Source organism: Podarcis cretensis (assembly GCF_951804945.1).
Source record: "Podarcis cretensis genome assembly, chromosome: 12".
Lineage (NCBI taxonomy): Eukaryota > Metazoa > Chordata > Lepidosauria > Squamata > Lacertidae > Podarcis > Podarcis cretensis.
Window position 1 is genome coordinate 45,201,370 of NC_137181.1, and position 21,331 is coordinate 45,222,700.

At 44.5% G+C, this 21,331-nt stretch overlaps 1 long non-coding RNA gene across 1 annotated transcript; it reads right to left on the reverse strand.

Moving 5' to 3' along the window:
• Positions 1–12,364: 12,364 nt before the first annotated feature.
• On the reverse strand, positions 12,365–21,218 carry LOC307199592. Its single transcript, XR_013832091.1, has 2 exons — positions 20,260–21,218; positions 12,365–12,816 (listed from the first exon to the last, which is right to left on the reverse strand). It is a non-coding gene; the product is annotated as an uncharacterized lncRNA (long non-coding RNA).
• Positions 21,219–21,331: the final 113 nt, after the last annotated feature.

Consider the following 21,331-nt stretch of genomic DNA (forward strand, 5'->3'; position numbering starts at 1 on the left):
CGAACCGCCGACCTTTCGATCGGCAAGTCCTAGGCGCTGAGGCTTTAACCCACAGCGCCACCTGCGTCCCAATACAGGTCATATCCCATTACTATCATTGAGACTCTCTGAATGTATTAGACCAGTTTTCAATATTAAAAAAATAGCAAAATGTTGCAGATTTGCAAAAAGAAGGACTTAGAAAAGTATAGCACATGAAATATTTTAACAAGTTTTGTGTTTGAATTGATCAGCTCCTTATAAGAATAATAAAAAAAATTATGTAAAACAGCACTGGGGGAAAAAATTAAAATGTAATTGCTGTGACACTATTTAATAATTTCCCAAGGGATAGAGTAGAAGCACAATTATATAAGATACCTTTAAATTAGATTGGATAAAAGTGCTGGAAAATATACTGTTGGGAACTATTCTGCAGTAGAAAGAAGATAAAGGACCTAATACAATTCTTCCATTTCTAATTTCTATTATTCATATGGCACACAATGGAGGCAAATTATTTTTAATAATAAAACAAACACTCATTACAGTAGTATCTCCTTAAAGCTCTTTACTTTCCTGCATTAAGTAGTGATAAGGCTCTGTAAGACTGAATAATTTGACCTGCTAGTTGCTGCTTCTAAATTTAAAACAAATTAATGCTCCAGATTTAAAGCACGATTTCATAAATGTCCACTTACATTATTTTAACTAGTTTTGTCTAGCAATTGAATCTTTCTCAAGTGAAAGAGTTCTTCTGCTCCACCCCGGAATTGTCCTGAGACTCCAGAACGAAGGTGTGCTTGTGCAATAGACCGAGGATGTAATAGAGAATGCTTGCTTCTCTTGTCCTCTTGGAATGGCAATGGTGCCAGCCTGAGAGGTGCTGGAACTGAGTTCCGGAGAGTTCCGGCTGGGGAAAAAGCCCTGATTTCTGCGCAAGTTATCGGGTGGCTGATCTCACTAGTACTGTGTTTTTTATTAATTTTTTCAAAAGGAGAGGGAGAAGCAGGAGAACTGGGGCGCAGCATAAATTTCCCAGGGCTTTGGCCACCTGGACCACCCCCCTAACAATGCCCTCGATTTGAATCCAGGGTTTCTCAGTACAACTTGACACCTTCTCCGCTACACAGTACAGTGGTTTGCAAAATGACCTTGATGCAAATACATTTTCAGAGAACCTGGATGAGCCATTGTATGGCAGCTGAGGGACACCTGCTCTTTATCGTCTGTGAACAAACTCATAACAAAACTTATTCTTTTTCTCTTTTCTCTTTTTTAATAATTTTTATTTTGCTTTAAACAAATACAGTGGTACCTCTGGTTACATACTTAATTCGTTCCGGAGGTCTGTTCTTAACCTGAAACTGTTCTTAACCTGAAACACCACTTTAGCTAATGGGGCCTCCCGCTGCTGCCGCGCGATTTTTGTTCTCATCCTGAAGCAAAGTTCTTAACCCGAGGTATCATTTCTGGGTTAGCGGAGTCTGTAACCTGAAGCGTATGTAACCTGAAGCATCTGTAACCCGAGGTACCACTGTACAGATAAATATAAACAACCAAAATTACAAAAGAAAAATCCTTAATAATAATAATAATGGAAAAGGCTAAAAGAAAACTACAAAAAATATCAAAGTACATGGCATAGAACATAAGCTGTTATGGGAAAGAAAAAAGGAAAGAAGAAGGAGAAGGAATAAAAAAGGGGGGGAGGGGAAATGAGCCAAAACACAAGAAAGCTCGTCTATTGTATGGGAATGTTTAAATAATTATCAAGGGAATAAGGGTTAAATCAATAAAGACCTGGTTATGTTTAGAATGATACCGCATAGGGAAATGTTCTCTGATAACAAGATGAGGAATTCTATGCCGATAGAGAGAATTGATAAGAATAATGATCTGCTATGACCATAGGACGCAGGTGGCGCTGTGGGTTAAAGCCTCAGCGCCTAGGACTTGCCGATTGAAAGGTCGGCGGTTCGAATCCCTGCGGCGGGGAGCGCTCCCGCTGCTCGGTCCCAGCGCCTGCCAACCTAGCAGTTTGAAAGCACCTCCGGGTGCAAGTAGATAAATAGGGACCGCTTACCAGCGGGAAGGTAAACGGCGTTTCCGTGTGCGGCTCTGGCTCGCCAGAGCAGCGATGTCACGCTGGCCATGTGACCCGGAAGTGTCTCCGGACAGCGCTGGCCCCTGGCCTCTTAAGTGAGATGGGCGCACAACCCCAGAGTCTGTCAAGACTGGCCCGTACGGACAGGGGTACCTTTACCTTTACCTTTATGACCATAACAAAACTTCTTAATTGTCACTCAACTTTCCCCTTCATTGTGCCTTGTTCTCTAGTGCTGCCGTACGAATTGAGCAAGTTTGTCCAAATACAAGAGGAGAATTCCAGTTTCATTCAATGGAGTGAAGGGAGTAAAAATTCTGACTATCCGCCTCATATTCTGGAGTCTGGATGGGCATCCTAATGAAAGCAATGCATTGTAGATGGATAGCATTTCAATGCATACCAGTCATCCCAAGCCATAGATCCTTGGGCTTCCTTGGGTTTCCCATAGGTCTCTGTGAGGATATTGGACAAGATGGGCCATTTACCTGATCCAGCAAGTTCTTCTCATGTTTTTATTACAGTGGTACCTCAGGTTACATACGCTTCAGGTTACAGACTCCGCTAACCCAGAAATAGTGCTTCAGGTTAAGAACTTTGCTTCAGGATGAGAACAGAAATCGTGCAGCGGCGGTGCAGTGGCAGCAGGAGGCCCCATTAGCTAAAGTGGTGCTTCAGGTTAAGAACAGTTTCAGGTTAAGAACGGACCTCCGGAACAAATTACCTTTTTTTTCGCTCTATAAGATGCACCAGACCACAAGACACAACTAGTTTTTGCAGGAGGAAAGCAAGAAAAAAAATATTCTGAATCTCTGAAGCCAGAACAGCAAGAGGGATCGCTGCGCAGTGAAAGCAGCAATCCCTCTTGCTGTTCTGGCTTCTGGGATAGCCGCGCAGCCTGCATTTGCTCCAAAAGACGCACACACATTTCCCCTTACTTTTTAGGAGGGAAAAAGTGAGTCTTATAGAGCAAAAAATACGGTAAGTACTTAACCTGAGGTACCACTGTATGTTCATAGATAGGCCCACAGGCTTACATCACGCAAACATCAAGCACATTCACACATGCATGCAAATGCAATGTTTCTCTGGAGCAGATTTTGCAGGATGCGCAGAGCGGGTGTGGCGGGAAAGGAGAGCGAAATCCTATGTGTTCAAACTTGGAACATCAGTGAAGACTCTGAGCTGCGTTTTTAAATATTCAAAGAGACAGTGTGCCTGTTTGCCTGGCAGCAACTTTGTACTATGGATTGTACACAATCAACATGATGCCATGTTGATGCAATGTCAATTACAACGCAAGGCACTTTCCTTCCGTCTTGGAGGAAGGGGCCATACCTGAGCACACACATTACTCAACCTGAAGCAAACAAGCTATTTCAAACCTGACATTTTTAATAGGCTCATAAGCGCCCATGAGATGCATTTCAGACCCATTTAAATATTCATTGTTTGTAATATTGCAAAAGCCTCCCCTCGCATTCCATTTCCCAATTAAGCAATGCGTAAACGTGATTTGCATAACAGTGCCTTGGTGAAATGGAGCATAAGTATTGCTAATTTACTAAAATGCAGCAAGGTGAGATCGAGGGAGAGGGGTGGAAGTCCCAATGGTAGGGGCGATTGTTAGAGGCTCAAATAGGCACCAAGTGTGTTTTCTAAGGGCAAGACAAACTTGATAGATAGAGCTGTTTCAGCACCAGGGAGAATTTGGCTTTTGACCTTGGGACCTTGAGGTAAAAAGCCATCTCCTCCCCTGTCAAGGAGAGATTAGATGTTGCCGTACTTGCTGCACCATATGAAAGGGTAATTAGAGGATAAGATAGATGAGGAACTAAAATATTGAAATCATTCTTTTTAATCTTAATGAGAAATATGGTCCCTAAGACTCCCCTTATCGGTAACAGATTACGAGAGTTGGGTGGTGGGAGGGGAGGAACCCAGCCATAATAAATTCATAGGATTCTGCATTTCATACCTGGAAGCTCTCTGGGTTTGACCTTGTCTTTTGCGGGAAATTTTTTAGGAGTCCCTCTAGCACTCCGTAACGTAATTGTATTATGCTGGCAACAAGTGCTTATAATACTCTCGAGAACACGGCTGATCTTCTGTAACGTACTCCTTTCTCAACTGAAATAAAAAGGCATGATATGAAAGGCCCTCACAGCGGCACTTTCCTTCTCAACACTTGGTATTCAGCTTTCATGGTACGCTGGCTGCGATGACCAGTAGCAATCGCTGGAAGTGCTTGCTGCTCATCTGTGACTAGGGTAATAACCATTTTTCCTTGTTGCTTTGGAAGAAAATAAATTAAGCAAACCTCTGTGTGAGAATTTAGGGCCGCAGTTGTTCAGCCTTATGTTACAGGCCCTGCATATGCAACGGAAATGACATTTCCCCCTCCGTTTTGTTATGTAAAAATTTGGGGTTGGCTTTTGCAACCCAGCTCCCCATCAAGGCATTAATTGTGTCCCCCTAGGTCTATTATCGGTCAGTGAAGAATGAGCGGAGGCAGGAACCAGCAGAAGGAAAGCAAGGAAGATCTTTGCTTTTCTGTTGCAACGGAGTTTCCCTCAAACCTGCAAGGAGGTGAAGAACCGGAGCAAAAGTATGTAACAGCTTGTAAAGACTTTAGAAATTGCACAACCCATTAGCAAAAGACCACCCAAAATCGTGATACGAGTGTCACAGAAAGAGGCAGTCTTCAACAGATATCTCCTTCATGGATCACTTCCTTGCCATGGCAAAGGGGCTTGAAGAACTCAGAGAAGCTATGAGCTATGCTGTGCAGGGCCACCCAAGACAGACAGGTCATAGTGGAGAGTTTTGACCAAACGTGATCCACCTGGAGTAAGAACCGGCAAGCCACTCCAGTATCCCTGCCAAGAAAACTCCATGGACAAAGATAACAGGCATATAAAAGTTATGACTCTGGAAGATGAGCCCCTCAGGTCGGAAGGCGTCCAACATGCTACTGAGGAAGAGCGGAGGACAAGTACAAGTAGATTCAGAGCTGATGAAGCAGCTGGGCCAAAGCCAAAAGAATCCCATGGACTGCAAGAAGATCAAACCTATCTATTCTTAAGGAAATCAGCCCTGAGTGCTCACTGGAAGGACAGATCCTGAAGCTGAGGCTCCAATACTTTGTCCACCTCATGAGATGAGAAGACTCCCTGGAAAAGACCCTGATGTTGGGAAAGATGGAGGGCACAAGGAGAAGGGAACGACAGAGGAGGAGATGGTTGGACAGTGTTCTCGAAGCCAGCATGAGTTTGACCAAACTGCGGGAGGCAGTGGAAGACGGGAGTGCCTGGCGTGCTCTGGTCCATGGGGTCATGAAGAGTCGGACATGACTAAATGACTAAACAACAACAACAACAGATAACCAAATAGCTCAGTCGGTAGAGCAAGAGACTCATAATCTCAGGGTCAAGCATCCAAGCCCCATGTTGGGTAAAAGATTCCTGCCCTGCAGGGGATTTGACTAGATGACCATTGTAGTCCCTTCCAACTCTACAATTTCAATAGAAATTTGACAGGATACCTGATAGTGCTTGCTGATGGCATTATCCTTGCCAGTCTGGGCCATTGTTAGAAATGATAAATACCCTAGTTTCTGAAACCATTGTCACAGACTTCCCCTATCCGTACACTAAATATGGTCTTTTGACTGGATTTGAAGGATCTGTACGTGGAAAGAGCTATTGGGAAAGTTTTTCCATGATACTTCCTTATGCAGAGGAAATATTTGGAGTCATTAAGAGAGTCAAGGTGGCTTCATCATTGCTCTCCTGTACTATTTCGGACATGTGGCTTATGTACTGATGTATGTGTGCTTATCTTGTCCACTTATGGACATTCATTTTATTTGTGACATCTTAGAATTTTTATAACCATTTAAGAGTGCCAGCTTTGATTTTTGTTCTCAAGTGTAGTGTTTCAATATTTTTGATTCTCGAAGTCCCCGGGTGAAAAACAATTAACCCTATTGACTTCTTGCTGGTTAGGAGAGACCATGTGTGGATCCAATGCAATACGTTCTGGTACAGTGGTACCTCGGGTTAAGTACTTAATTCGTTCCAGAGGTCCGTTCTTAACCTGAAACTGTTCTTAACCTAAAGCACCACTTTAGCTAATGGGGCCTCCTGCTGCTGCCACACCGCTGGAGCACGATTTCTGTTCTCATCCTGAAGCAAAGTTCTTAACCCGAGGTAATATTTCTGGGTTAGCGGAGTCTGTAACCTGAAGCGTCTATAACCTGAAGAGTATGTAACCCGAGGTACCACTGTATAGTGTCCCATGAAAGGACAGTCCCACATATATTTGTGCATTTTCAAGGCAGCTGAGCCCTTTCTAAAATTCAGGAGATATCCTTTAGTCATATGCCAGAGAAGAAAGATGAAGTGAACAGCATCTGAACTGAACTCACAAACCTGAAATAAGAAGCTCATAGCCCAGTCCAGGTCACGTAGTCAGAGCAGAAACGTGATATAAGCTTGGTGATTTTTCTCAGTGGTAATAGCACCACATTTTTTAGGTTTATGGGTGCAATTTAGGGTTGTTATTCAAGAAGAGATTAGTACAAAAACACAGGTTGGTATCAATCTCTGCAAATAAGGCATTTTACACACAAGCTTACCAAGTTAAGAAATTTAACATCCTTTGAAGGATTGCTAGAAAGAAAAGCTGATAAGAGAGAATAGTTCTCACAGTTAATAATCACAGAGATAAAAGGCACTCATCTAAAAGTCTATGGCCTAGGGATTTAGGTGAGGCTAGCCTGAATAAGATTGGGATGGGGGATTCAATGTGTTCTCACTCTGTTCTTCTTTGAGGCGGGCTCGGTAGATGAGATGGGGGATAAATACTTCATACTTTTTCCCAAACAAGCTGTGAACTGAAACTTGGCCATCCTTCAGAATTCACACTCTGCTGAATTTTGCAATGTAGTTCTCCAGCTGAGTAGAGTGGATACAAATGAAGAAGAGTTTGAATTTGATATCCTGCTTTATCACTACCCGAAGGAGTCTCAAAGCGGCTAACATTCTCCTTTCCCTTCCTCCCCCACAACAAACACTCTGTGAGGTGAGTGGGGCTGAGAGACTTCAAAGAAGTGTGGCTAGCCCAAGGTCACCCAGCAGCTGCATGTGGAGGAGCGGAGAGGCTAACCCAGTTCCCCAGATTACAAATCTACTGCTCTTAACCACTACACCACACTGGCTCTCAGATAACTGGGGTTAAGTGTGCATAAGATGCATGCATTAGTGAAAACAACATGCAGAAATGCATTTGATTTTGGGGAGACTGCTTTTTTATTTTTAAAGGTAAAGGTAAAGGTACCCCTGCCCGTACGGGCCAGTCTTGACAGACTCTGGGGTTGTGCGCCCATCTCACTCAAGAGGCCAGGGGCCAGTGCTGTCCGGAGACACTTCCGGGTCACGTGGCCAGCGTGACATCGCTGCTCTGGCCAGAGCTAGAGCCGCACACGGAAACGCCGTTTACCTTCCCGCTGGTAAGCGGTCCCTATTTATCTACTTGCACCCGGAGGTGCTTTCGAACTGCTAGGTTGGCAGGCGCTGGGACCGAGCAGCGGGAGCGCACCCCGCCGCAGGGATTCGAACCGCCGACCTTTCGATCGGCAAGCCCTAGGCGCTGAGGCTTTAACCCACAGCGCCACCTGCGTCCCATTTTTTATTTTTAAACGTTGCTAAATCTTAAGCATTTGCAAAAGTTGCTGAGACACAACATTGGAAATGTTGACCTTGGCAATGGCACCGACTTCTGGTGGAATGCCTAATCAAGGTTTTAGAAACAGCACAAATGAACTAGCTAACATACACAGCCCATCAAAGGAATAGAAAGGACGTCCTCATAAAACTATTTCAGAAGTCAACTTATTATACAGTACGACTGAACAGCAATATATTTGTCTAATATAATTATAGATCTTGTTATAGGTGGGGGAAGGTGCCAGTACTCACCATGAAGATATTACAGTAAGTGCTGAACTTTTAATATATCCATTAAAAAGGGGCCAGTCCTGCATACTGTTGAGTACCCCCAGAAAATAGGCAACGGATACTGCTGCACGCCACCCACAATCTCTGCTGAGATTCCAAGGGGTTCCAAGTACAGTTGTACCTTGTTTGTCAAACGCCTTGGTACTCAGACATTTTGGCTCCCAAACGCCGCAAACCGGGAAGTGAGTGTTCTGGTTTGCAAATGTTCTTTGGAACCTGAACATCTGATGGGGCTTCCGATTGGCTGCAGGAGCTTCCTGCAGCCAATCAGAAGCCGTGCTTTGGTTTCTGAATGTTTTGGAAGTTGAATGGACTTCTGGAACGGATTCCATTCGACTTCCGAGGTACAACTGTACTCACGCAGGGTTGTGTTTCTGTTGGAAAATCAAGGCACTGCAGAGTCTGCAGTGTCTTAGAAATATGGTTTATTTACACCCGAAGCCTTCAGTGGAAGGGGTGCAGAATAGTACAAGTGTCTCTTGTTCCTCTTCTCATAGCATCAGCATGCTTGGATCCAAAGCAACAGCCAGTCACTGCCCCTGGTCTCTCAGTGCAGCCTGTCCCAGCCAGTGTGCATGGAGTTCTCCCTTGGCTCCCCTTTCCAAGCCACTTAACACCACCATTTTTCCTTCAGCCTATGTCACCGCCCACTGCCCACCTGGAACTCCCCCTCCCAGCTTACATAATCAAACGCTGAAATCTTTGAGCTGGCCTTTGTCCTGCTCCACCGTCCCTCCATAGAAGGAAGGGCTCACAGCACAGGGTAACTGTGCCAATCACCCATTATCTTCCTTGGTCCTGCATGAAGGTTCTTCTCCCCAAGTTCAATACCTTGCTACGCAAATACAGTAGTCACAATACACAAAGTGCAACAGGCTGAACGATAATAATTACTACTGAGAATCATTCAAGTACAATTACTTATGTACCTGTTATACACATTGACGATCTAATATCAGCTGAGGAAGTCCTTCAGGGTGAAACAGGGGAGATATGTGGAAACCTTGTTCTGCTCAGGTTAGCAGCCTGCACCAGCCAGCTTGTGCCAGCAATCTACATCACCTGTGTTATTCTCGATACCTTGGGGAATTTTCTATTCTTACCTAAGGATTGTGTTATACAGGAACTTACAAGAAGAAGCAGTAAGATAAGAAAAGAAGAAATGTATTAACATTGGAATTAGCCCCAATGGTTATACACCGAACATATGAACTGTATATTTTGCACATACTGGACTAGACCTTTACGATAGGAAACAGCAGTACAATTTTCACAGTTATTATCATTCAGCCTGTTGCCCTTTGTGTATTGTGGTTCTTCTCCCCAGGCAAATCCTGGCTGAGAAACTGACTCGGTGTATATTTTTTCACTACTAAGCTTTCTCACACCTTGGTGAAGACTTCGAGCATTTGTAGTAATATCCTACATTTACTAACTCTAGAAATTATTGGGGATGGAGGTCGAATCCGGTTCCCAGGACTTTGGGGGGAATCTTCCCCCTGCCAACCCATAACGCTGTATTTTTAAAAAGAAATGTGCTACTTATGTTAGCTGACCATGGAACAACCAAAAGGCTCAAGAGTCTGGAAAGCAAGCCTTATGAGCAGGGGTCTGCAAACTTTTTCAGCAGGGGGCCGGTCCACTGTCCCTCAGACCTTGTGGGAGGCCGGACTATATTTTGAAAGAAAAAAATGAATGAATTCCTATACCCCTCAAATAACCCAGAGATGCATTTTAAATAAAAGCACACATTCTACTCATGTAAAACACGCTGATTCCCAGACTGTCCGTGGGCCGGATTTAGAAGGCGATTGGGCCGGATCTGGCCCCCGGGCCTTAGTTTGCCTACCCATGCTTATGAGGAACGGTTGAAAGAGGAGACTGAGAGGAGATATGATAACCATCTTCAAATATCTGAGGGGCTGTCGCATGGAAGATGGAACAAGCTTGCTTTCTCCTGCTCTGGAGCATAGGGTTCGAACCAATGAATTCAAGTTACAGTGGTACCTCAGGTTACATACACTTCAGGTTTCATACGCTTCAGGCTACAGACTCCGCTAACCCAGAAATAGTACCTCGGGTTAAGAACTTTGCTTCAGGATAAGAACAGAAATTGTGCTCCAGTGGCACGGCGGCAGCAGGAGGCCCCATTAGCTAAAGCAGTACTTCAGGTTAAGAACAGTTTCAGGTTAAGAACAGACCTCCGGAACAAATTAAGTACTTAACCCGAGGTAAAGGTAAAGGTAAAGGGACCCCTGACCATTAGGTCCGGTCGTGACCAACTCTGGGGTTGTGGCACTCATCTTGCTTTATTGGCCAAGGGAGCTGGCGTACAGTTTCTGGGTCATAAGTCCAGCATGACTAAGCCACTTCTGGCGAACCAGAGCTTTCGAACTGCTAGGACCTAATGGTCAGGGTCCTATATTGACGCTGTAAACATTTCCTTAAAAGGAAAACCATCCATTAACTTAATGAATCCTGTATGCACACCTGACATTAGCAAATGGAAAAAACCTAAAAAGAAACCATTAACCTAAAAAACCCCACCAAAATTGCATATTTCAGGCAGAAAGTTCTTTAGGAGAGAAAGAAGCTGTTTGATCTCTCTGTGAAAGTATTCTCAACTAGCAGGCGTTTACAGTCTACTGAGAGCTACAGGACATTTTTGTGTAAGCAGTCATATTAATTTTAAATGTAAAATATTCTGCAATTCACTCCTCAAGGTCAAAACAGTTTTCGCCATATGAAGCTGGTTTTGGAAAATGCGAACCAATCAGAATTCATGTTTTTTATCTTTCTGGAATTTTGCAGAAATATCCCTTTTTGCATCCCCCCTCCCCATCTAAGACACCTTGGGCCAGATCACACAAAAGCCTCTGCGGATCATAGGTAGCTGCTGAGCAAGAGCAGGAACCCAGAGCTGCAGAGCACACATCAGGAGTAGACATACTTGAGCACAGCTAAAGGTTGGGTGAAGTCCCAGCCTGAACAGGAAATCTCTGTAGTACTTTCTGGTCAGGGAAGTCAATGCTCAGCCTGGATGGATGGAGCCATTCCACACCTTAGAAGTCTTTGCTGCCTAGAGCAGGGTTTCCCCTGGGGTCAATAGGAATGTGTAGGTAGGGAGTAGGAAAAGATCTAGGGGGTCAAAAGGGGTCTGGAGTAGAAAAGAAAAACTTTGTATTTCCAGTTTTGTACCTGATCACAGCTGGATCCAGCCATGTAAGTGATCTTCTGAGCAAACAGAGAAACCTGCTGAATATCAAAGAGCACAGCAACTTAAGACTCAAAACTCACAAACCCAGTGATCATCACCTCCATCAGGCTCATCCATCTCATTAGAGGAGATAAAATGTATTGCTTTGCTTCCTTTTTTTTTTCTTTTTCTTTTACATTGTATGGTTCCAATCATAGTGATCGATGATTAATAAATGTTGATAATATATTGATTTTCCTTGACTTAATGTCATTCATTCATTATTTATTTATTTTATTTAAAAAAAATATTCTTCCTTTCCTCCAAAGATCACAGGGCAGTTTGCAGCATAAAAACACAAAATACATAAGAATATTAATAACACCCATTTTATATATAATAGGTAAGGTTTTTGTTGTGTTCTTTAAAAAAAGCTCCTTCCCAGGTTTTATTATACCATTGGTGTATATCCAGTTAACTGAAAGTATGTCCATTTGGCAGCAATGATGAGCCTAGCAGCAGTCAATGAAGCAGTGGTCATTTCCATTTTTTTTTTTTTACCTCTAATGATGTCTCCTTACTACCCCAGAAGCAGCTGATTGGGAATCTTTGAGATTTATATGTAGGGCTGCCTCTGAAGACGGTCTGGAAACGTCAGCTGGTGCAGAATTCGCCAGCCAGGTTGCTCAGGAGAGGTAATTTCTCTCCAAAGAAGGAGTGGCAGCAACAGGGAATGGGGAAAAGGTGAGCTTACAATCACCAGCGTCCGCAAGCATGCAAAAAGCACAGGATCTTATTTGAACAGAAGCAGCAGGCACTACTATCCGCAGCAATTTTTGCATCAATCTCCGCCGCCCCCCCCCAAAAAAAAGTGTTCATTGTGCTTCTGAAAGGAATGGAATGGGTACTTGGACTCAGCACCATTGATCGGTAGGGAGATATATACTTCAAAAGAAGCAGGTGGGTGATCTAAGCATTGAGTGACAAAATCATTGATTCAGTGGAACTCAAGTATACTTCTCATACTGCAAAATTCAATGGTGAGAAGTCTCCCCCCCCCCCTTCCTTCAGTATGTTTGCTGAAACTGTATGAGTTTCTGGAAGGGGGTGGGGACTGCATCCCCAATGCCTGAATAGGAACACACTGTGGCGAGGAAGAGGTTTTTAGCATATCTTTTACTCCTTCCACAACACACACACACCTTTTCTCCCTTTTCTGAAGAGATAGGCATGCCTGGAGATGGATTTTAAGGCAGGAGGGACGCTACGTGCCAGGAGAATGTGCTATCAGGTTGGCAAAGCTGACAGCTTTTGCTTTCATGCTCAACTTCAAATAGCTCTTCATACTGGGCATGGGGATCAGAGTTGCGGCTGGCTCTGGGATGATTTTCCCTTCCCCCTGGCATGGGACACGGTTTGCTTGATCGATCTCGGCATGTTCTACTGAACATCTTCCTTCTGCCAGGACAGCTTCCTGCTCAGTACACCTTAGCAAGTCTTCCACAAAGCCACTTCTGCAAAACATCCCAGGGAGAGGATGCTTTTCATGGCAGAGAGCAAAGAAAGGGGGTCTGCAGTTAATTAGAAGCTTCCTAGTTTGATTGCCAGTGCACAAAGGAAGGAACTATATAAGGGGCTGTGGGCACACGAAAATGGTTTGCAAATAGTTTGATATGAGCAGCTGAAAGTGGTCAATTTGTTGGCTCCCTGTAGCTCAGTTACTCCTGCTGCCCTGCTTGTAGCTAAGAAGAAGAAGAAGAAGAAGAAGAAGAAGAAGAAGAAGAAGAAGAAGAAGAAGACAGTAGCAGAGTCTAAACAAACAACAACAATGTACAGTGGAAGCTTGGCTGTTGAACGCTTTGGAAGCTGAACAATTCGGAACCTGGACGCTGACAACCTGGAAGTGAATACAGTGGTACATTGGGAAACATACACTTTAGGTTACATATGCTTCAGGTTACAGACTCCGCTAACCCAGAAATACAGTGGTACCTCTGGTTACGTACTTAATTCGTTCCGGAGGTCCGTTCTTAACCTGAAACTGTTCTTAACCTGAAGCACCACTTTAGCTAATGGGGCCTCCTGCTGCCGCCGCGCCGCTGGAGCCCGATTTCTGTTCTTATCCTGAAGCAAAGTTCTTAACCTGAAGCACTATTTCTGGCTTAGTGGAGTGTGTAACCTGAAGCGTATGTAACCTGAAGTGTATGTAACCCGAGGTACCACTGTAGTACCTCAGGTTAAGAACTTTGCTTCAGGATGAGAACAGAAATCGTGCTCCGGCAGTGCGGCAGCAGCAGGAGGCCCCATTAGCTAAAGTGGTGCTTCAGGTTAATAATAGTTTCAGATTAAGAACGGACCTCCAGAACGAATTAAGTACTGTACTTTTGTTTTCGAACGCACCTCGGAAGTCGAATGGCTTCCGTGGCGCATTTCTCCATTTTTTTAAAAGGAATTTGCCGGCCGGCAATTGAGCCTCGGTTGTCGAACATTTCGGAATTCGAACAGTCTTCTGGAACGGATTATGTTCGACAACCAAGGTTCCACTGTAATAGTATTGCTGTTGCTTGTTGTTGGCATCTATCTTGAGAGACAATGGAGTGCACCTCCGGGGGTGAAGTCAAACTGCTGTGTTAGCAGCACTGAAGTGACCTCCCTGGGGCGCAAGCCTGGTCAATGTGTATGGCGGTCCTGGGCTGACCACTGAGGTGGTCCAAGGAAAGCAGAGCAATATCTTTTGCATCAGCCTGGCTGCAGGAGTTGCCAGGAGACATACAAGGCACCTTCAAACCATCTTAGGGACTCCACTCTGGATTTGTGTAGGGTTAACTCCTTAGCTTTTTCTTCTCCCAAAGATACCCCGTAATGCAGTGGAGGTTACTGTATACAGTGGTACCTCAGGTTACATTCGCTTCAGGTTACATACACTTCAGGTTACAGACTCCGCTAACCCAGAAACAGTACCTCGGGTTAAGAACTTTGCTTCAGGATGAGAACAGAAATTGCGCAGCAGCGGTGCGGCGGCAGCAGGAGGCCCCATTAGCTAAAATGGTGCTTCAGGTTAAGAACAGTTTCAGGTTAAGAACAGACCTCTGGAACAAGGTACCACTGTAAATAAATTTAAAAATAATAAACCATAGTCATCAAATATTTCTACGCTGTACAAAAATTAAAAACTCAAGGCAGGCTCTGCCCGTTAGCAGCCAATATGAGACAATCTGCTGGGAAAATTTGAAAATACTTCCCGTTGCGTTAAAATCGTGTTAGGAAAAGCCCAAGGGAATGCAAGTTCACTGCAAAACTCGAACGGAGTGGTCTTTCTCACCAAGTTAAGCACAGAACAAATATAAATCACAATGCAAGCGTGGCACCTTAACAAATAACTTGTGAATCTGGCTATACAATGAGGTGGTGATGTTTTGAAAAGAAAAGCATGGAGTTGTGTATTCCACTGCACTATTATCCTAGATGTACAGAGGCAGAATTCTGTTCCAAATAAAATTGAGTGAAAGGAAAGGTCAGGCCATAGTGAATTCATTTCGCTTGCTTTGACACTCTCTAAGTACATTTCCGAGTCTTAATCCTGACATAGCTCGAGGGCTTGAGTGCAAGCCTTTTCTCAACCAAGTTATAAGAACTCCTTACCGTGGGCAGACAAATGTCATGGCCAAAAATAACAAGGGAAGCAACAATGAAACCTCAAAGCATCTGCACTTAGGATTCCATTCAGAGAATGCTTAGCTCAAGAGCTCACTAAGATACCTCTGTCTCTAATGGGAGTGGGGAATCTTTCCTAGCCTACGAGCCACATTCCCCTGGGGACAACCAAGTCAGTGGTGGGGAGAGCCAGGGACCAAAGCAGGGAAGGGCAGAGGCAAAAGTGGCCAGAGAAATAATGCGAATTTTACCACCTAGAGAGCTCCTTGGGGAAAAAGTGGGGATATAATTGCAATAAATAAACAAAGCTCTAAATCAGAGGCACAAATACAAGATGGGTGACACCTGGCTTGAGAGCAGTACATGTGAAAAGGATCTAGGAGTCTTGGTTGACCACAAACTTGACATGAGCCAACAGTGTGACGCGGCAGCTAAAAAAGCCAATGCAATTCTGGGCTGCATCAATAGGAGTATAGCATCTAGATCAAGGGAAGTAATAGTGCCACTGTATTCTGCTCTGGTCAGACCTCACCTGGAGTACTGTGTCCAGTTCTGGGCACCACAGTTCAAGAAGGACACTGACAAACTGGAACGTGTCCAGAGGAGGGCAACCAAAATGGTCAAAGGCCTGGAAACGATGCCTTATGAAGAACGGCTAAGGGAGCTGGGCATGTTTAGCCTGGAGAAGAGGAGGTTAAGGGGTGATATGATAGCCATGTTCAAATATATAAAAGGATGTCACATAGAGGAGGGAGAAAGGTTGTTTTCTGCTGCTCCAGAGAAGCGGACATGGAGCAATGGTTCCAAACTACAAGAAAGAAGATTCCACCTAAATATTAGGAAGAATTTCCTGACAGTAAGAGCTGTTCGACAGTGGAATTTGCTGCCAAGGAGTGTGGTGGAGTCTCCTTCTTTGGAGGTCTTTAAGCAGAGGCTTGACAACCATATGTCAGGAGTGCTCTGATGGTGTTTCCTGCTTGGCAGGGGGTTGGACTCGATGGCCCTTGTGGTCTCTTCCAACTCTATGATTCTATGATTCTAGGGCAGCCCAACTTTTCATACCAAGTAGGCCGCAAGAGTACTTCTACACGGAACCTGAGGACGCACACTCCCTTGTTGCGATGAGAGGGGGGGGAGCAAGGCCAAAATTTGACACACCCACCCAGCCCTTGTGTCGTCTTCCCAAAGCTGGACTAGCGAGGTGCCGGGCTTTGGGAAGGAGGCATGAGGCTCTGGCACGGCCTTCCCACCTCTTTTCCAAAGCTGGGAATGTGCTAACAAGGCAGGACCCTGTCAAAGCCCTACCTCTTTAGCGGCAGCTAGACTGGTGACTGGGAGTGGCCGCCATGACCATATAAGACCGGTCCTGAAAGACCTACATTGGCTCCCAGTACATTTCCGAGCAAAATTCAAAGCGTTGGTGCTGACCTTTAAAGTCCTAAACGGCCTCAGCCCAGTATACCTGAAGGAGCGTCTCCACTCTGATTGTTCTGCCCGGACACTGAGGTCCAGCTCTGAGGGCCTTCTGGTTGTTCCCTCCCTGCGAGAAGTAAGGTTACAGGGAACCAGGCAGAGGGCCTTCTTAGTAGTGACGCCCACCCTGTGGAATGCCCTCTCCTCAGATGTCAAGGAAATAAACAACTATATGGCTTTTAGAAGACATCTGAAGGCAGCCCTGCTTAGGGAAGTTTTTAATGTTTGATGTTTTATCGTTGTCAGGGACTCAGCGGGAGCGCAGGGAGGAGAGGAGATGGAAAGCGAGGGGGAGCAATCCGAGGGCAGCGTAGGAGAATATGACAGCAGCCCGATAGATTCCATGAGCCTCTCCAGCGAATCGGAAGATTCACAGAAGGGGGCGCCGATGGGCAGGGCAAGGGGCGACCCAAGGGGGACACCCCAGAAGCAAGGGGCCAGCGGGGACTCCCAGAGCAGCAGTTGGAAATCAGGAACAGCTTCCCCACCAGAGCGTAGTGGGGGGGAGGAGTCCCAGGTGTCAGAGCCCACATATGCACCACCAGCGAGAGAAGAGGAGTCAGGGTTGACCACGCCTCCATCGGAGAGCGAGTTAACGGTTAAGAGGAAAGTTGCAGGCTGGGCGCGCGCGCCAAGTTCAAAGGTACAGGCGAGCGGCACAGAAGGTAGCCCAGATAGGGAACCAGGTCCTAAAGCCCGCCGGAAGGAGGGGCAAGAATCGTCAGGGTCAGCGTCAGAGGAGTCCAGGAAGGATGAGACCCTAGCGGGCAGGAGGGCCCAGAGGAGAAAGGAACTTAGGAAGAGGTGGAGCAAAGCGAGAGTCTTAAACTGGTGTGGAGGGGGAGGAGACTCAGACAGGACTTCGCCAGTCTAAGGTCAGGACGTAGAGCTGCACGCTGCGGCTTTAAAATGGAGACTGAATCTCAATAAAGACTTTTGTACATAACTACAGCCTAGCGTTGGTCCTCTGTGAGCTGGGACCTGGAGGCAGCTCTGACAATCGTGTTTTTAATATTCTGTTGGGAGCGGCTCAGAATGGCTGGGGAAACTCAGCCAGATGGGCGGGACATAAATAAATAAATAATAATAATAGTTATTATTATTATTATTTTCCCAAAGCCCAGTGCCTTTAGGAAGGCAGTGCAAGGGCTGGGGGGGGGGTCAAACGTTGCTGAGGGCCACCAAAAATGGCCTTGAAGACTGCATGCAGCTCTTGGGCTGTGCATTGGACAACCCTGTTCTAAATAATGAACTTGTCCTTCACCTCAGGCAGCAAAATGAGTTGGGCTGGCCCTGTCTCCCAAAGGCTGCAAGGCTGTGAGATGCTTGTTTACATCCGTCCAACGGTTCTTAGACTGAGAGGGGCAGAGCGGGGCTGGAATTCGCAACCTGACAGAATGGAAGGTCCTGGGAATTCTTCCTTCACCCCTTTGGCCATCCTGTGGGGAGTGAAGGGGAAGCACCTCTGCTTTCGGTGTGAAAGCCGGTATTTACTAGTAAATTGTATTTCTTTGCCGCCTTGTGCAAGGTAGATGCAGATTTGGTTTGGGAATGACATTCCCTGCTCTAAACGGAATGAGAAATGACAGATAAGCATTATGAAATATTTTTACACGGCTGCACAAGAGAGTCAATCACCCCTGAAGTATGAACTCACCGGCTGGAAGTTATTAATTTTTGCGACGCGATTCAGTTCTTGTGCACAGGGACTAATGCAATTTTAGCGAATGCGTGTGTGCGGTGTTAGATTAGAAAATGCAAATAAAACATTAAACTTCAAATATTAGTCAACTGCTGAACTTTATTCTCAGGCATATTTTGGTCACCCCTCTGATACATTTATTGCAAATTAAAATTATACTTCTTTTCTAAGCGCATAAGCTTCAGGTTTGCGTTCTGCTGAACCACTGCACGCCAGGGATCCATCTCGCAATCTTGACACATTCATTAACATTGCAGAGTTGGTTAGCAGAGTGTCAAAGGGCAGACAGAAAATCCCAAGATGGGCGATATGATTCCAAATTATTAGTAACTATAATACACTGAAAATAATATTGGATACAATATAACCTCTTGTCCCTCAAGGCTAGAAACATTTAGGCTACAAACCTCATAATGGAAAGAGACGAAGAAAGCTTGACAAGGTAATTTTTCAGGCATGAAGGATTCTTTGCTGACATTAACGACACGGGATCTGAATTTTTCTGCCTGAATTACTTAATGCACTAAAGATACTCTATTAGTGGGATAGTAAACTTTGCTGAGCCAATATGCCAAAGATTTATCAACCTGAGGCAAATCAAAATGGCTTGATTCTATCAAATTTATGGGCATCTTTCTTTCTTTCATTCTTTCTTTCTTTCTTTTTTTTCTTTCTTTCTTTCTAAAGCAACGCATGAAGTGGTCACTCACAGGCTCACTTTCTTTCTTTTTTTAAATTGCTTTTTATTAAATTTTTCACAAACAAAAATAAAACAAAATAAAACAATCTTTTACATTCATCATTTTATGTCATCTTATTTACACTGCGTATATTCACGCCCAGACTTCCTTCCTTCAGTTTTCTTTATATATGTCTTCTCTTGTAGATTCTTATTCGCCTTCCATACACATCACAGGATTTATATCAACCCTGCTGTAGTCTTTAAATTTCTACAGTTAGTTCTTATATATGCCACAAATTTACCCCCCTCTTCTTCAAACTTTGTCCCTTTTTGGTCTCAAAATCTGTAGGTCATTTTAGCTAATTCTGTATACTCAAAAAATTTAGCCTGACATTCCATTATCGTTGGGGTCTCCTGTAATTTCCATTTTTGAGCTACCAGTATTCTAGCTGCTGCAGTAGCATATTGGAATAGTTTATGGTCCTCCTCCTTAATTTCCTCCCCTATGATCCCTAATAGAAAGGCTTCCGGTTTTTTCGGGAATGTGTAATTAAGAAGTTTCTTCACTTCATTATATATTAAACTCACAGGCTCACTTTCGAAGTTTCGGTGGAGCAGAATCGTGATTCGCACTGGCGGCTTTCCTTTCCTTTTCTTTTTTAGATAAAAATAAATATTTATTAAAGTTTTCAAAGTTAATACATTATAACAAAAAGAAAAGAAAAAACAGAAATACAAAAATGCAAAAAGTAAAGAAAAAAAAGAAGCACATATAAATTCCATTTATTTTCTTTTAACTTACTTTCCAGACCTCCTTTTTTTTTAATGAATTTTTATTAATTTACATCAAAAGAAAAAACAAACAAACAAACAAAAACATATTAGTTTCACATCAAAATTTCACAACTTATTCCTTTTCAGAACTTCCTCCAGCTTATCCGTAAATCATCCGTAATTATAGTTTAAGTTACGCATTCCTTAATTTTATATTGACATTATTTATATCTTTCTTTCTATTCCCTTTAGACAATATTTCTTAGTCCTTCACAGTGCTTCTTTAAATCCCATTAGCGTTATCTGACCCTCACTTATATCTTCCAGATATTCCACAAATTTCCCCCAGTCCTCAATGAACTTTTGGTCTCTTAAGTATCTGATCTTTCCTGTCAATTTGTCCAACTCCGCATAGTCCATAATCCATAGTTCCTTTCCTTGCTGCGAAAAAGAATCTCCCCACTGCCACTTTGGCAAGCCTTCCAGGGAAAGGTGATCAAACACAGGGCCGGCCTGCCCGTGAGGCGAGTTGAAGTGGTTGGCACAGGAAGCAGATACAGCTTCCACCATGTCCACCGTGTCACCCATGCCCACTTGGCTTGCCAAATGCAAGGTGTTTCAAAATGAGATTCAGCGGCAATACAAAGCACGAGTTTTGCAAGATATTCATACCAAGCATGCACCTCAACCTGCCACTTAGAAGCCCTCAAGAAGTGGTGAAGGGACTCCCTCAGGTAGCCTCAGTTTGCACAGCCCTGCGGCCATCAGTCCGTGCACGAGCTTCTAAAAAACTCTGCCCAACACCATCTGATTTACAGATAGCTAGCGTCTCGGCCTGTGTGGCTTGCCAGAGTAGCTACGTGCAGGTCATTCATTAGCTACCTCTCCCAGTGCCTCACATTCTCCAAGCAATGTCTAACACCAAAGAAAGTACAGTGGTACCTCGGGTTACAGATGCTTCAGGTTATAGACGCCGCTAACCCAGAAATAGTACCTCTGGTTAAGAACTTTGCTTCAGGATGAGAACAGAAATCACGTGGCGGCGGCGGCAGCGGGAGGCCCCATTAGGTAAAGTGGTACCTCAGGTTAAGAACAGTTTCAGGTTAGGAACGGACCTCCAGAACAAATTAAGTTCTTAACCCGAGGTACCATTGTACCCAGCAATATCACTTCCTTCCAACAGATTAGGACTAGGACATTAAAGGCTGTTCTCAGGCGTCAAAGAGCCTCACAAAAGATAGGGAAAAGGAAGGAAGAGGGGGCAGGAAAAGGAGAGCCAAGTCAGATAACTAACTCCTCGAAATACAAATATCTTCCGGAAAGATTGCCCATGCACCACCTGATTGTTTCCTTTACCTGATTGTTTGTCGCCACTTCCTCTGTGCCTGGCTGTAGCGGTGGGCAGTTGTGGAGGAGACGGGCACAAAAGTGGGCATGCAGCAGAGGAAGTGGCTGGGTGTGGAAGAAGCAGCCATGGCAGTGTGTGAGCATGGAGGGCGCCATTTTCTGTTTTGCCTGAAGTGGAACATTGGAACGGTCTCCCTTGGGAGGTTGTGGGTTCTCCTTCCTTGGAGGTTTTTAAGCAGAGGTTGGATGGCCGTCTGTCATGGATGCTTTAATTAAGATTCTGGCATTGTCTGCTTTTTATATCAGTCCTGGAGGTTTTGTTAAATATGATTAGAAAGGACCAGTTGGTTAAAGGAGTTCAGGTCGGAGTTAGACACTACAAACTAAGAGCATTTGC